At 33.5% G+C, this 15,586-nt stretch overlaps 1 long non-coding RNA gene across 1 annotated transcript in view; it reads left to right on the forward strand.

Moving 5' to 3' along the window:
• The window catches only part of LOC116150247 (uncharacterized), a 116,896-nt gene extending 101,554 nt beyond the window's left edge, over window positions 1-15,342 (forward strand). The window contains exon 7 of the long non-coding RNA XR_010378882.1: window positions 14,183-15,342. This is a non-coding gene — a long non-coding RNA (uncharacterized LOC116150247). The remainder of the gene's footprint in view (window positions 1-14,182) is intronic.
• The last annotated feature ends 244 nt before the right edge of the window (window positions 15,343-15,586 follow it).

Consider the following 15,586-nt stretch of genomic DNA (forward strand, 5'->3'; position numbering starts at 1 on the left):
TTACATAGTAATGTTTGTTTTCCTCAAGAAAGCTTAGTCATCTGAAACACAGAGCTCTTAATTTTAAGCCACTAGACTATTTTTTGTTCACTTAGTATATGTTTATGGTGTCTCAAGATCCATTTATAGTAGAGTTTATGGGGCTTCTTAAGATTAAAAAAAAGATCAAAAATTCTCTGCACATTCAAGTAAGATATTGTCTTCTGTAGCTGGAAATATTGCTATTACTTTAATAATATTTCCCCCACAGACAGGGTATTTGGGAATTTGATATGGTTGAGCACTTTGTAGGTTATTAAATATTTGTGGATCCCAGTAAAGTAGGTACAATTATTTATTACCATTTTATAGTTGAGGAAAGTGAGGCACAAAGAGATTAAATAACTTTCCCAGGATCATTCAGTTAGGAAGTGGCAGGTACAATACTGAAATTAGTTGGTCTGATTCCCCAGTCTGTGCTCATAATCACACTGCAATACCACTTCTGAGAACAAGGCAGGAAGAGACAACAGAACTGTTCAAAGCAGCAGCCCAAGTAGACATGTGACAAGAGAGAAGATGGAATTTTCTGCTGTTAGGCACCGTGAACGCTTCAGACATTTTATTTGGTTATTAAATGAAAGGATAATTATAGAAGCATGTGATACTTGTGACCCCAGGATCATCAAGGCCAGAGTATTAATGCCATATTTAAACATTTTGTTCACCTCACATATTCAGTCATTTGTCAAGCCAATTCATTTTTATAATTCATTCATTCATTTATTTATTTTATTTTATTTTTTATTAAGTTATAGTCAGTTTACAATGTTGTGTCAATTTCTGGCGTACAGCAAAATGCTTCAGTCATATATGAACATACATATATTCATTTTCATATTCTTTTTCACCATGGAGCTACTACAAGATATTGAAGATATTTCCCTGTGCTGTACAGTATAAACTTGTTTATCTATTTTATAGGTACCAGTCAGTATCTGCAAATCTCAAACTCCCAGTTTAGCTCTTCCCACTGCCCCCCGCACCCCCGGGCACCCACAAGTCTGTATTCTATGTCTGTGAGTCTGTTTCTGTTTCATATGTAAGTTCATTTGTCTTTTTTATAGATTCCACATATGAGTGATATCATATACTTTTCTTTCTCTTTCTGGCTTCACTTGGAATGACATTCTCCAGGGACATCCACATTGCTACAAATGCAATTATTTTATCATTTTTTAGTGTAGTGTTCCATTGTATAAATATACCACAACTTCTTTATCCAGTCATTTGTTGATGGACACTTAAGCTGTTTCCATGTCTTGGCTATTGTCGATAATGCAACTATGAACATTGGGGTGCAGGTGCCTTTTTGAAGTGGAATTCCCTCCATATATCCAGAAGTGGGATTGCTGGGTCACATGGTAAGTTTATTTTAGTTTTTATGAGGAATCTCCATACTGTTTTCCACAGTGGCTGCACCAAACTGCATTCCCACCAACAGTGTAGGAAGGTTCCCTTTTCTCTTCTCCACACCCTCTCCAGCATTTATCATTTGTAGACTTTTGAATGATGGCCATTCTGACTGGTGTGAGGTGACACCTCACTGTACTTCTGATTTGCATTAAACATCAAGGTTCTGTGTATATTATTCCCCCTTTTTAAGATTTGTCATATTAGATTTAGTCTATTGTTTCAGCCTGCTAAATTGCTTGATAATCTTGATCTTGCTATGCAGTAAACTCACTACCTCACTCAGCTCTGAGTTACTTGATAAGAATTCTATTTATACATGCATTCAGATTATCTAACAAAATTGCCGAGTCTGTAGGGCAATAGGCTAAGGACCTAGAGATGTAACCAACATGTGTACAGTACAGCAGTGAGGCTGGTTAGAAAAATGCTCCTCATTTTTTTCTTCTCTCCTTTCTCACCACTTACCATTCTCATCATAAACACTATTTATCCCTCTTTTCTCACTTGTAAACTGGAGATTTTGATAGTGCCTATTTTATAGGGACTTTGAAAATTAAATGAAAGAATGTAGGTAAATAATGCATTATTCACTATTTTTATAATAACTGATCTTACTATTAATGAATACAGACAACATGGAAAATATGGCACACAGGGAAATCATGATTATAGCAGAAGGCGAGTAGCCAAACTAGTTTATAAGATCCCAGTTTTTTTTTATTTTCATGTGAGTTTTATGGGACTTGCACAGCCAACAGACGTCATTCCCTTCCTAGCTCATTGGACATGAAAAGTCAAAGAATAGAGAAAAGAAATCTGCTACTAGCTTTTTGCCAAGCTTCTTTGTTACCTGAATTAACAGTCTTTCTTTAGCTAATTTGGCAAATAATCTGGATCCCAATTCTCTGAGGTCAGTGTTGTGTCTTCATTCACAGGGTTAGCCTATTCTATGGACTATTTCTGTCAAAATTGTCATTTTGGATTTTGCCTAACCATGCAACAGAGCATGACTGCAATGTGAATGATGCCTTCAATTTACAACTAGATTAGCTGCCTTTCCTTTATCTACCAGAGGGAGGAAAATTATTTTGTCACTTGAATAATGTGAACACCTAGTTATTTATCTGTAATTTAAGTTATTATAGAAGAAAAATCTACAAGGAATGCTAACATAATAGGTATCTAAAAGATTATTGTAGAAATTTTAATGTTTCCATATTAATATTATTTTAAACTAACATACAAGCCCCAGATATATGGAGTCTATAAATATGTGAATTAGAATGGAAAATTAATCTCTTTCTCTCTCTTATTCAATATAGCAGCTAAAGAAAAACATTCAGTCTTTTGCATACTATATTCTAATTTATTCTACAACATTCCAACAAATTAATAAATTAAATAATCCAACCATACAACCCAATTCTATATAGCATGCAGAGGACAATAATTACTGTGAATAAAGGAATCAATCATTTATCATCTATATGTCAGATTATACACATATAGAGAAAGAGAGAAAAAGAGAGAGCCCATACGTTGTTGAGTCATCATAGCATGAGGTAACTTTTATATGTTTCTAATTATAAATGAGAAAACTGTGACTTGTGGACTATAAGTAATTTGCCCAAATCAAAGATTTAAGATGTTTATCTGAATTTAAAGCTTGCATATTATCCATGAAAACATGATACTTCTGTGAATTTCTTTTACAGTCCTCTCAAACAATATTCATTAGAATGTAGTAAAATCTCAAATTTTTCTCTTTCTAACTTTTACCAGTGGTAATAGGAATTGGAATAATTATAAAAATAGGAGGTGGGGTGGAACAGCAGACTAAATTTGCCAAGAACTCACCTGCTACAAAATACCCACATCTAGCATAAAATATATTTTATTGTTTTGCTGGACCGTAGATGTAAGGGAGATTGCAGATGGGCTAAACAAAACAGGAAGTTAAATCTTGAACAATAAGCTCTAAATCAGGTTTTCCTCTGAAGGTAAATACTGATAACACTGTAATCAAGAGACTAAGCTTTGAATTAGCTACAAAGTTAGTGAACTGAAACTGAGCCTCCTGAAATGAACTCAAAAGAATAATAAAATAGCCCGAGCCTGTAGAAAAACCAAGCTTAACAAGGAAACAAAAGTAAATCCCTGCTGGAAGAAAGCATCATAACTTTAGTCCTTCAGGTTTTCCGTAGATTAATATGTATGTCCCTCAAATCACATGTACCATAGCCACAGGTAATAAACTACCATGAATGACAGCCAGCAGGAAAAAAAAGCAAACAATAAATGCAGATCTTCAAAGAATTTATACATTAGAATTTTCAGACAGATTATACAAAATAATTCTGTATAAAATACTTGGAGAAATAAAAAATTTACAAGAAAGAGTTTGCAAAAAGAAATGATCAAAACCAACACCTGACATATCTGAAAAGCACAAAATAGAACTTTCATCATGAAATGTAATTGACAAAATTAAAACTATATAAATGAGTTAGGTCAGATATGGCTGGAGAGTAAAATTAGCAAACTGAAAAACAGATATGAAGCAGTAGCACAAAATACAACAGAGAGAGGTGAAACAAGAACCATCAAAAAGATTAACATATGTGGAGGATAGAATAGGAGTTATGCTCAATTGTAGTTACAGAAGGACAGGGTGGTGAGAGTAGAAGAGAGACAGCATGTTCAGAGATGTTGTATATTATTAGCCTTGTCTATGTTGTGATAAAATAATCTCCACATCTTAGTGGCTTAATACAACAAAAATTAGTTATTAGCCAAGGTGTTACTCCCAGTTATCTGTTCTTTATTCAATGAGTCAACAATCTAAGCTGCTTTGATCTTGACACACTCTCTCTCTGCCATCTTGACCCAAAGTCTCCATGTTTACCTTGGAAGGGGAAGAAAGGAATGAAGGCTTTTTATTGTCTCAGGTGAGAATGACATCTCTTCCACTCACCTATCCTTGGCCAAAACAGTCTCAAGACCCTTACAAAAGTATGGCAATTAAACTGAAAACAGATTTCTCACTAGCAACAATAAAAGTCAGCAGGAAGTGAAATAATACATTTGAAGGGATGAGGGAAGATAACTTTCAACTTAGAATTGTCTTCCAGAAAAAAATCAAGATGAAAGACAGACTAAATATATTTTCAGATGAGATGAATATATGTATATATCTGTATTTCATAATATCATGTATGTTTCATATATTCTCTCTCTCTCTCTACATATAAAGTTTACTGTAAGTAAGACTACCCCAAAGGACTTGGAAAATAATTTATTCCAGTAAGAGAATAAATGATCTCAGGAGGAAGGTCCATTATTTATGAAAAAAAAATGGACAAATATGTAATTAAACCCAAACAAATGATTTTAAATAAAATAATATGAATATGTAACTTGAGGAATTTGAAAAAAGAACAGAACTAAATTATTACACAAAAATGCATGTAAATGTTAGAGGATTGATCTGAATGAGGTGGTATGAATTTCCTTACATTGTTTAGGGGTGGGAATTATGATATTAACTGTAGACATTAATTTGAAATGTATAGTAAAACTCTAGAATAATTACCAAAAGAATAGAAAGACAGGATATAGTTTTCAAATTAGTAAAATAAAAATAGTGAACTAAGAAAAATAAAGAAATCAACAGAGAACTCAAAATAGCTAAAAAGAAGAAAAAACATGAAGCATTTATTGGATAGCCCCTCCAACCCTTTGAAATCCCAGTTACATCCAATTCTAAGTACTTATGAAAACATACAGGTAATAAAGGGATGGGAATATCACATTGGTCTTAAGTATTAACTGAAAGAAACTTGAGGAGCTCTGTTCAGACAAAATTCTTATTCAGATAAAAGGGAATTTTAGGTAAGAAAAATGTTATTGCATAATGCTAAAAATTTCAATTAGATCAGGAAGATGAAACTAGTATCTGTGTGTGTGTGTGTGTGTGTGTATAGATAGGTAGGTAGATAGATAGTATGTATGTATATCTAAAGTAATAACATGCAAAACATAAATACAAAGCCATCTAAAGTAACAACATAAAAAACATAAATACAAAACCAAAAGCATGTTCTTTGAAAACACTAATAGAATAATTTAACCTCTGTTGAGATTATGAATGAAAGGAAAAAAAGGCACAGAAAATTGTTATTACCACAGATTCAGTGGGTTCTAAAAAGACAAAAATATAATACAAATAACTTTATGTCAATGAAGTTTTTGTAGACAAATTACTAGGGAAAGCAGAACTTACTGATGGTTATTCAAGAAGAAGTAGGCTTAGTCACCAATAAAGTAATCAAATAACTAGTTTAAAATCCTCCCACAAAGAACCAGCCAGCCCACATGGTATTCTAGCTAACTTTTATGAAACAGATAAATTTAATCCTCCACAAAACATTTCACAAAAAAGAAAAAATTATAATTTCCTATTCATTTTAATAGACATGTTTATATAGTTATATTATAATATAAATATTATAATATTTATAACAAAACATTAAAAGTGTGACAAATAGAAATGGTCAGAAATGGCATTAATATAGACCAACTTTCTAAAGTATTAGCAAATCAAGCAATATAAATATAATTCATTGTGAGTAAGTTGGGCTGATTCTGGGAATAACTTGGGTTTAACACTAAAATTGTTTAAAGAAAAAAATGATTTGATTATCTCAAGAGATACAGCACAAGTGTTTTATAAAATTCAATTTCTTATGATTTTTTAAAAAGTATAACAAACATCCATTCCTAACATATGAAATGTGAGAAGAATTCTTGCTATCACTGCTTCTAGTCAACATTTTCCTGGAAGTACTAGAGGTATTATAGTAGCTAGTGAGGTGAGATGATAAAAATGAAGTAAACAGATATTTCATTAATCAAAATATGATTATCCACATTGAAAAGCCCCAAACTTCTACAGACAAATCATTAAAAATTGTAAAAGATGTTGACAAGCTGATTGGTTCTGAACTCAATTACTTAAATACATTTTATTTCTGTATACAACAATAAAGAGATTTTTAAAAATAATTTTTAAAATATATCATTTAAAATTGCATTAAAAACATAAGGTTCTATAGAAAATTGTCTATTCAGTTCTTCTCATTTTTAAATTCAGGTTGTTTGGTTTTTTGATGCTGAGTTGTATTAGCTGTTTATATTTGTTGGATATTAATCCCATATTTGTCATATCATTTGCAAATATTTTCTCCCATTCAGTAAATTGTCTTTTTGTTTTGTCAGTGGTTTCCTTTGCTGTGCAGAAGTTAAGTTTAATTAGGTTCAACTTGTTTATTTTTACTTTTTATCTCCTTTACTTTAGGAGATGTATCCAAAAATATTGCTACAATTTATGTCAAAGAGTGTTCTGCCTGTGTTTTTCTCTAGGAGATTTACAGTATCCAGTCTTACATTTAGTTCTTTAATCCATTTTGAGTTTATTTTTGTACATGGTGTTAGAGAATGTTCTAATTTCATTCTTTTATAAGTAGCTGTTCAGTTTTCCCAGCACCACATATAGAAGAAACTGTCTTTTCTCCATTGTATATTCTTGTCTCCTTTGTCGTAAATTAACTGACCATAAGTGTATGGGTTTATTTCTGGGCTCTCTATTCTCTTCCATTTATCTATGGTGTCTGCTTTTGTGCCAGTACCATACTGTTTTGATTACCATAGCTTTGTAGTATAATCTGATGTTAGAGAGTGCAATTCCTTCAAATGACCAACAGGCATATGGAAAGATGTTCAACATTGCTAATCATTAGGAAAATGCAAATCAAACCCAAAATGAGTTATCACCTCACACCGGTCAGAATGGCTATCATCAAAAAGAACACAAATAACAAATGTTGGTGAGGATGTTGAGAAAAGGGAACCCTCATACACTGTTGGTGGGAATGTAAATTGGTGCAGCCACTGTGGAAAACAATATGTAAGTTTCTCAAAAAACTAAAAATAGAACTACCATATGACCCAGCAATTCCATTCCTAGGTACATATTTGAAAAAACCAAAAACATTAATTTGAAAAGATATATGCACCCCACTGTTTACAGTGGCATTCCTTACAATTGCCAAGATATATAAATAACCTAAGTGTTTGTCATCAGGTGAATGGATAAAGAAGACACACACACACACACACACACACACACACACACACACACACACACACACACACACACCAGAATACTACTCAGCCATAGAAAAGAACAACATTTTGCCATTTGAAGCAACATGGATGGAACTGGAGGGTGTTAAGCTAAGTGAAATGTCAGACAGAGATGACATCACAGATGTGGTATCAAAAAATACAACTAGTGACTGTAACAAAAAAGAAGCAGACTCACGGATATAGAAAACAAACTAGTGATTAGCAGTGGGAAGAGAAAAGGAGGGCGATATAAGAGTTGGGAAGTGGGAGGTACAAACTCTTGGGTGCAAGACAGGCTCAAGGATGTACTGTACAACATGGGGAATATAGCCAATATTTTATAATAACTGTAAATGGAGTGGAACTTTAAAAATTGTATAAAAATTTGAAAAATTAATTTGAAAAATAAGATTCCAGGAATAAATCTAGGAGAAGATGATAAAGACTGTTGGTCATGAAACTTTCAAGCTTTGTTTAATGACTTTAAAGAAGAGCTAAATAAATGCAGTTATTCTATCTTAATGAATAGGGAATTTGGTCTAGTTACACTTTTAATTGTTTTGGCAAATTAAATTATCCCTGGTAATTTTCCAGTTCATATAGACTTTAAATTTATTTGCATTGAATTATGAAAAGTAGCCTCTTGATTTAAATTTTTTCTCTATTTGGGTTATTTTTTATATTTTTCATATATTATATCTGAAAATACATAAAAGTAATGATAAGAAATAATCATCTATATTATCACTGAAAAAATGATCATCAATGTTAGCATTTTAGTATATTTCCAGTCTTTTAAAAAAGCATACTTTGCAATAATCATTTCAGTGTGTCTTACAATGGCACGAAATTGCCTTGGGGGCATCCATATAGAAATTCCAGGTATGTCATGGAAATCAGATTCCTGTTTCCTTTGCAATCTCAATCTTCCACATGCATCCTACTCTCTGGACATATTCAGATCACTGAAAAATATTTTTCACAAAGTCAGTGATATACTTGGTAAAAGTTTTAAAAGTACGTCCTTTTCCCATCCAAATGAAGTGAAAAATTCATCTGTTATTAAACAAACTTGGCAGAGTTTGCTCATTAGTCCATAGATTAATGCTTACACTAAACTTTTCCCACATTGGTAACTGAAAAGAGAATGGAAAGAGAATAGTGAACCAATTTAACTAAATTCAGAGCAGACATTTTTTGCTGATGAAAAAAAGGTATTTACTTAGAAGGAAGTGAACCTCAAATTTAAAACTGACTTTTTTTTTTTTTTTCAAATAATGAAAGGAAGATAAAACTGACTTCTTATAAGACAATATGAAAGAAGCCCTTTGTATTACATTTACAATGAATAGGTTTGACTTTTTCCGCCAAAAGGAAAGCTGTTTCAAAATTAGACTGGGCAACGCCATCTGAATGTAGAATGATGTATTTGCCAAAAGAAAAGACCTCTTCCAGCAATTACACATTCAGTGTTTATGGAAGCAGCACTTCCCCAGCTCAAGCATATTTTTCACACTAAAAAAAAACAGAAAACAAACAAACAAAAAAAACCAAAAAAAACCCTTATGATCTTTGTCTTTCTTTTAAGAACTTTGACAAATTAAACTGGAAGAGAAAATATTCATCATGGGCATCCTTCATTGTTAAAACTTCACATACGTCCATTTTAAAGCACTGCTGTGAGACAGAGGTGGGTGTGGGCAAAGACAAGCATTGTTATAACTTTAATGTGCATAAGTGAAAATCTTCAGCACGACTGCGTGACTGCATGGGCACTTCTGCCTGGCTAGTGCACACTGAAAACTATGCCCCTGGTGGCCAGGGCTCTAATGCATAATCATAGCGTCACTTACGCATATGTGCCAGCAATGTTCTTGCTTTAATTCCTAAACAATTGTAAATGGGTTTAGTGATTCCTAACACAAGCTTAGAGGGTGATCAAGAATATGTATATGGAAATCAGATAATAATAATGGTAGTATTAATGGTATTAAGGACAGTGACATTTATTTAATGGCATATTTCTATATGTCAGGTACTCTGCTAAGCATTTAACTATATTATCCCATTTAATCTTTGTAAATCCCTTATAAAGTAAATATAATCTTTCCCATTTTATATTTGACAAAAATTGAAGCTCAGAGTTGGCTGAGTAACTTGCTCTAGGTCATATAGCTAGTCCTTGGCTGAGGATTCAAAAACATACATGTTCACTCTGAAGCTGTGCTCCAACCTCTATGGAGCACTCGGTTTTAAAATATACACCTAGACAAATATGAGAAATATGAAAACTGTCATGGAAAAATATCAAAGACATAACGTTTTTCAAAGATGGGTTCAATAGCAGACTGTATAGTTCAAAGCCAGAAACATAGCTTTACTAAGGTGGGTTATTTCTTTCTCTCTTATCTATTTATCTATCTATCTCTCAATCTATATCTCTATCATATCCATCTCTTTCTCTATTATTTATATCTATCATGTACATGTATCTATCAATCCATTTATATCTATTACTGACCTGTCTGTTTGTATGTCTGTCATTGATTAATCACCTACCCACCTATTTTTGCTTCCTCAGCATCTCTTTCCCTTCTTTAGTACACAGACCCCTGCACAGATGTGTTAGGAAGCCTAGACAGAGTACCTCATTCTCTTAGCACAGTGGTTGGACCAGTGATGGGCATATGACCCAAGCAGAGCCAGTAATAGTCCTTTTGGTAGTATTAACCTGTACTCACAGAGTAGGGAAAAAAAATCCTGAGTCTTTGGAGAGCATGAGTGCTAAAGGCTACATAAATCTGGAGCCACCCTGAGTCAGCTTTGCTGCTCTGGGAGAAAGCCTGTTTAGGCATGAGGCCAACAGAGACTGGAACAGGCCTCAAGAAATAGGTCTCGTGATAGCATCTGAATCTTGAGAGCTAGCTGTGTTAGGAGCTCATGACATCTCTTAGAGATCCCTGTAAGATGAGTTGAAAATACCTTTTTATTTTAACTTAAGGTAGTTTGAGTTGGGTTTCTGAAGGGCTTTTGAATTACTTGAACAAGTTTGAAAGTAATTTCAGTAAAAGTGGGTTTTGTGGGTCATTTCTGAAGAATCAACTTAAGTACATTTAAACCATGTACTTTGACATTTCACTGAAGATTTCCAACTCTTTCCTAGCTCCAGTTTTGTGCATGTGGAGGCTGCTATTGCTCTCTGAATCACCAGTACCCAATCCTTCTGGAAAATATGAACAATGTAGACTATCCATAAGCAACCTGGGGGCCTTTTAATGAAAGTGAATGTATATGTTGAGCTAACAGGTGCTATTCTATCAATACGCTGAAGAACACAGAAGAAATACTACAAAATTAACTTGCTGTTGTCCCAAATGCCATGCCATCAGGATATCAAGCATTGAATTCTGAACTACAAATGCATTTTGAGAAAATTTACTCAAAATATGTTTAAACTTGCTCTAGCTGTCTATTACCACAGAACCCTTGTTTTAATTCTTTCAGGCTGCTCTAATAGTGTTTTAAAAACACCCATTCTGGAGTTCTCAGGAGTGGCATTCCTCTATATGTGATGTTCACCCAAGGAATTTATTCTGATGTACAACATATTACTTGATAATTAACTGATATTTCTGCTTAGTAAATGTCTTTATCAGTATGATTTAAATAAATTTTAACATTTTACTGGCCTATTATATAGCCTTGGCTGCTGTGATATTAATAATGTTTTTCTAATCATTTGTACATGAATATCCTAGTTGAAGAAGTATGTCCCTCCTACAGACTTTGTGTAGTATTTGCTGTCACTGTGAAAACAGTTATTCTACCCTAAGTGGAAATTAGATCTGCATAATTATGAGAAGCGTCATGTGAAAATCTCAATGAAATATGTAAGACTTCTTTTGAATGTTGATTTTAACTAGATACACAAATATTGAGACTGTTTAGTAATTAAATAAGAGAAATGAAAATATCATGAATAGTGCTTGACAATAATTTTTCTTGTATGCAAGTAGAGTGATTTAAGAAGGGAGTTAATTTTGAGATGTTTTGAAAAAGCCTTTTTTTTTTTTTTTGTAAGTCAAATTAGGATAAGTTGGCTCATTTACTTAAAATCAAGAAAATGTTTTCTATGCAAGAAAGGATGCTTTCTTTAAAGGAAAAGCCAAATAGGAGTCATCACTGGTGAAATTTAAGAATCAAACTCTCAATTATGATTATTTATGAAAATTACTTATTTAATGATTGCGACTGAAGTGCTTTTGAATTACTTGAACAAGTTTGAAAGTAATTTCAGTGAAAGTGGGTTTTGCAGGTCATTTCTGAAGAATCAACTTAAGAACAATAAAGACAAGATGAAAATACAAATCAGGCAGAAGAACATGTGGAATTCAGGCAGGAGACAGAAATTGTTCTTGAAAAATCCTTCAGCTTTTATTAATCTCGCTGGGTTTCAATCTTCCAAAGTTGCTAGAAGCTTCCTTCCTCACAGAATAGCTGAATGGATTTCTTTTTCACAATTAGAAGAAAACAAAGCCACTAAGGGCTTTCAATTAAAGACATACAGAAGGACTATTCTTTGATATGCAAGATGGAGTAATACCATATATGGTTTCTAAGTTACATAACTTTTTGCTTCTAGAATTTATCTAAGAATCAAGACTTTTCCAATAAACCAAACAGATTTGTCTTTTTATTAATTTTTCATTTTTTTCTAGGACTTTGCTGCTCAGGGTTGAAGACAACAAAATTAATCAAGAAATGAAGCTTATATTAAAACATTCTAGTCAGGTGTGCCCTACCACTTAGTGTCCCACTGACATTTCCATTACCTGAAATACATGGTGTTTGAGCTTTTCAAAGATTAGATGATCTATAAATAGCAATGCTATAGGAGGGAAATTGAAAAGTTAAAGGGAGTGAATGCAAAAGATGTGCAGTTGACTTGATCTGTGAGCACATTTTTAAAACAGTAAATGTTTCCGTGATGGTTAGCAGCTTTATGCAGATTGTACCAGAAAGGAAAGCAATCGCTGAAAGCAGCCAAGGAGAAATTCAGAAAGTGAACTTTAAAATTAGAAATGTAAATTTCTCACACAACAGTAAAGGCAGGAATGATCTTTCCAGTGACCATGAACCATATAGACAGCCCTCCAAAATATTACATTAAACATCAATGTTTGGATGAACGTGAACCCCCCTGATTCACATCAAGACTAAAGAATACCACCTTCAACATTTCTGGAGAATTGGGAAAAATATCGCTTTGTTTTTTTTTCATGCCTCCCTATTTTCACCAACCTTTCAATTCTGATGTAGAGCAGGGATAAATAAAGAAGTTTGGCTTATGAAATTGGCTAAGAATCGATTTATTTTGTGCAAGTATTCTGGGTGAAAAAAAAAATATTAAGGAATAATTTGACAAGGCATTTTTTTTTCCTATAGCATAGCAATGGCTCTTTAATTCTAGAAGCATTAAATCTGGGCTAACCCATCTCATATCAGTGCCTCCAGGCAAAGGTGCCTTTCTTTACACCTACCAGGCAGCCCTGTTAGGCTTGGTTGCCAGGGGAGGAGGGGTGGGAACGGACAGACTGGGAGTTCAAAATTTGTAGATACTGACAGGTATATATAGAATAGATAAACAAGATTATACTGTACAGCACAGGGAAATGCATACAAGATCTTGTGGTATCTCATGGTGAACAAGTATGTGACAACGAATATATGTAAGTTCATGTATTACTGAAAAATTGTGCTCTACACTGGAAACTGACACAACATTGTAAACTGACTATAATTCAATAAAATTAAATTTTAAAAATAAATAAATAATTCAAAAATGTAAAAAAAAAAAAAAAAAGACTTGATGAAGCATTTAATAAATAAAACAACTGATTCCACTGAGGTTGTTTGACAATATCTCCCAAAAAGGATCCTTTGAACACACACACAGGCCTAATAATGGTTGACATGTACCTTGTTTTATCCCTTGATGTGTTGTCAGTTTTCTTAAGAGCCCTAAAGGAACTGAGTATCTAAGCCAACAACAATTCATCAAATGTTTTTCTAAAGTGTGGAATTATTTTCCTACTCCTGTTTCATAAAAATTTTATAAGAGCTTTTTTATAGGAAAGCGCAACTATAGTCTACTTCTAATGATTAAACATGAAGATGGAATGTTATGGTAAATTATCTTTAATGGTGTATATGAATCAGGGATGTGAAATTTAGTCATAAGATGCCTATTATATTAGGCCACCTCAAGCTAAGAAGTTAACAGAATCAGAAAACATCAATTAGCTGTAACCAAAATGTTTTCTCTCCTGTGGAATTCACTATGCCATATTTCATTTACACTTCTATTAAGTTTTATTCCAGTATCTTTGTATTCATTTTTCATTTTGAAAAATTTTGAATCTGAAGAAAACTTTAAATAAAAATGTACACTCATATACTCCTCATATAGACTCACTGTTAACATTTTGCTACATTTGCTTCTGTTTTCTCTGAATTATTTTTACTATTATTATTTTCTTAGGGTACAGTGGTTTCATTAGGGATTGTTCATGGAATGGATACACGTAGAAGGGAAGAGAAGGAAGCAAGATTGGGCAGAAAGAGAAGGTAGGCTGTGATAAAGTCTCATTCAACCCCATGGAAATTCTGAAGGTGGGGTGACTCTTCAGAAGTGGCAAAATTGGCTCTCAGAATGTACACATATATATCTCCCAGTCAGGTTCAAGTCTAATAGAAAAGTGAGTGTGCCTCTCCCAGTGGTCCTAACAAAATCCTTACTACACTCATTTGGGCTCTAACTGGATTCATAAACCAATCTATGTCCAGAAGATGTGATAATCTCATTGGTTGATCCAGAGTCACATGCTCATCCTTAGTGCCAGAAGTGACATCAACTCCACCTGAAGCATGCATACTGAAAATTGGAGAGTCTGTGATTCCTGTGGTAGAAGATCTAAGGGTGCCAGGAATGAATGGATGCTGGACCGTAAAAGCCTAAACAAATGACTGTTCTTTAATCAAATAAAAGGTGTTAACATACAAACGGCTTCTGGTATGGCAGGTGCATTCTAAGAATGAAAGGCACAATGATGTGGGATGCAACGTGCATTTCAAGGTTTCTGAAACAAATGAAGATGTTTTTAAATGTTCTCTGGGAAAAAATAAATAAATATGCTAGGTAAATAGGGGGGAAAAATCCACTGAATGAGTCTCAAGCTGGGTTTTAAACCTTATTCGTAGAGAGGCTTCTGAGCTGTTAGATTATTCTGTTTATTGATCTCGATGGTGGTTTTATAGATACATTCACTTTGCAAAAGTTCAAAAAGCTATATGTTTATGACTTATGCCTCTTTCTGCATATATATGTTACATTTTAAGAAAAAGTTTCTTTAAAAAGTAAAAGAAAGAAAAAAGAAATCTCATGTAGCATAAGGCATAGATAATAAGATCGCATCATTCTTTCTTCATGTCTTTTCTTTCTGTCCATAATCTTGGACACGTTACAATCTCTCTATTGCTGGGTGTTCATTGCATGAAGAACAACTTCATCAAGGGTGATTTTTATGATAATTGAGTTCCCCTACAACCCCCCCACCACTGCTAGCACATAAAATTTAGTTTTTTAAGGGTGTATCATGAAGACTGTTATTAAAGCAACCGTTTTTAAAATGTGTATTTATATGTTTGAAATAAACTCTTCTGTCTCATCATTTTGCCTAATTTTGTTTTTATTTCTACATATTAGGTAGGCTGGTTACAGAGTGGGCCTGCTGGCTATGCGACCTGGGGTTCCTGGGGCTGGTGCCTGCACACTGGTGGGCAAGTAAGTCCCCTGCACTAATTGTCTAGGGAGGATTCCAAAATGGAGCTTGCCAGCATCAGTGTCCTCATGGTCGAACAAACTCCCCATAATGGCTGCCGCTAG

The sequence above is a fragment of the Camelus dromedarius genome, chromosome 34, assembly GCF_036321535.1.
Source record: "Camelus dromedarius isolate mCamDro1 chromosome 34, mCamDro1.pat, whole genome shotgun sequence".
NCBI lineage: Eukaryota > Metazoa > Chordata > Mammalia > Artiodactyla > Camelidae > Camelus > Camelus dromedarius.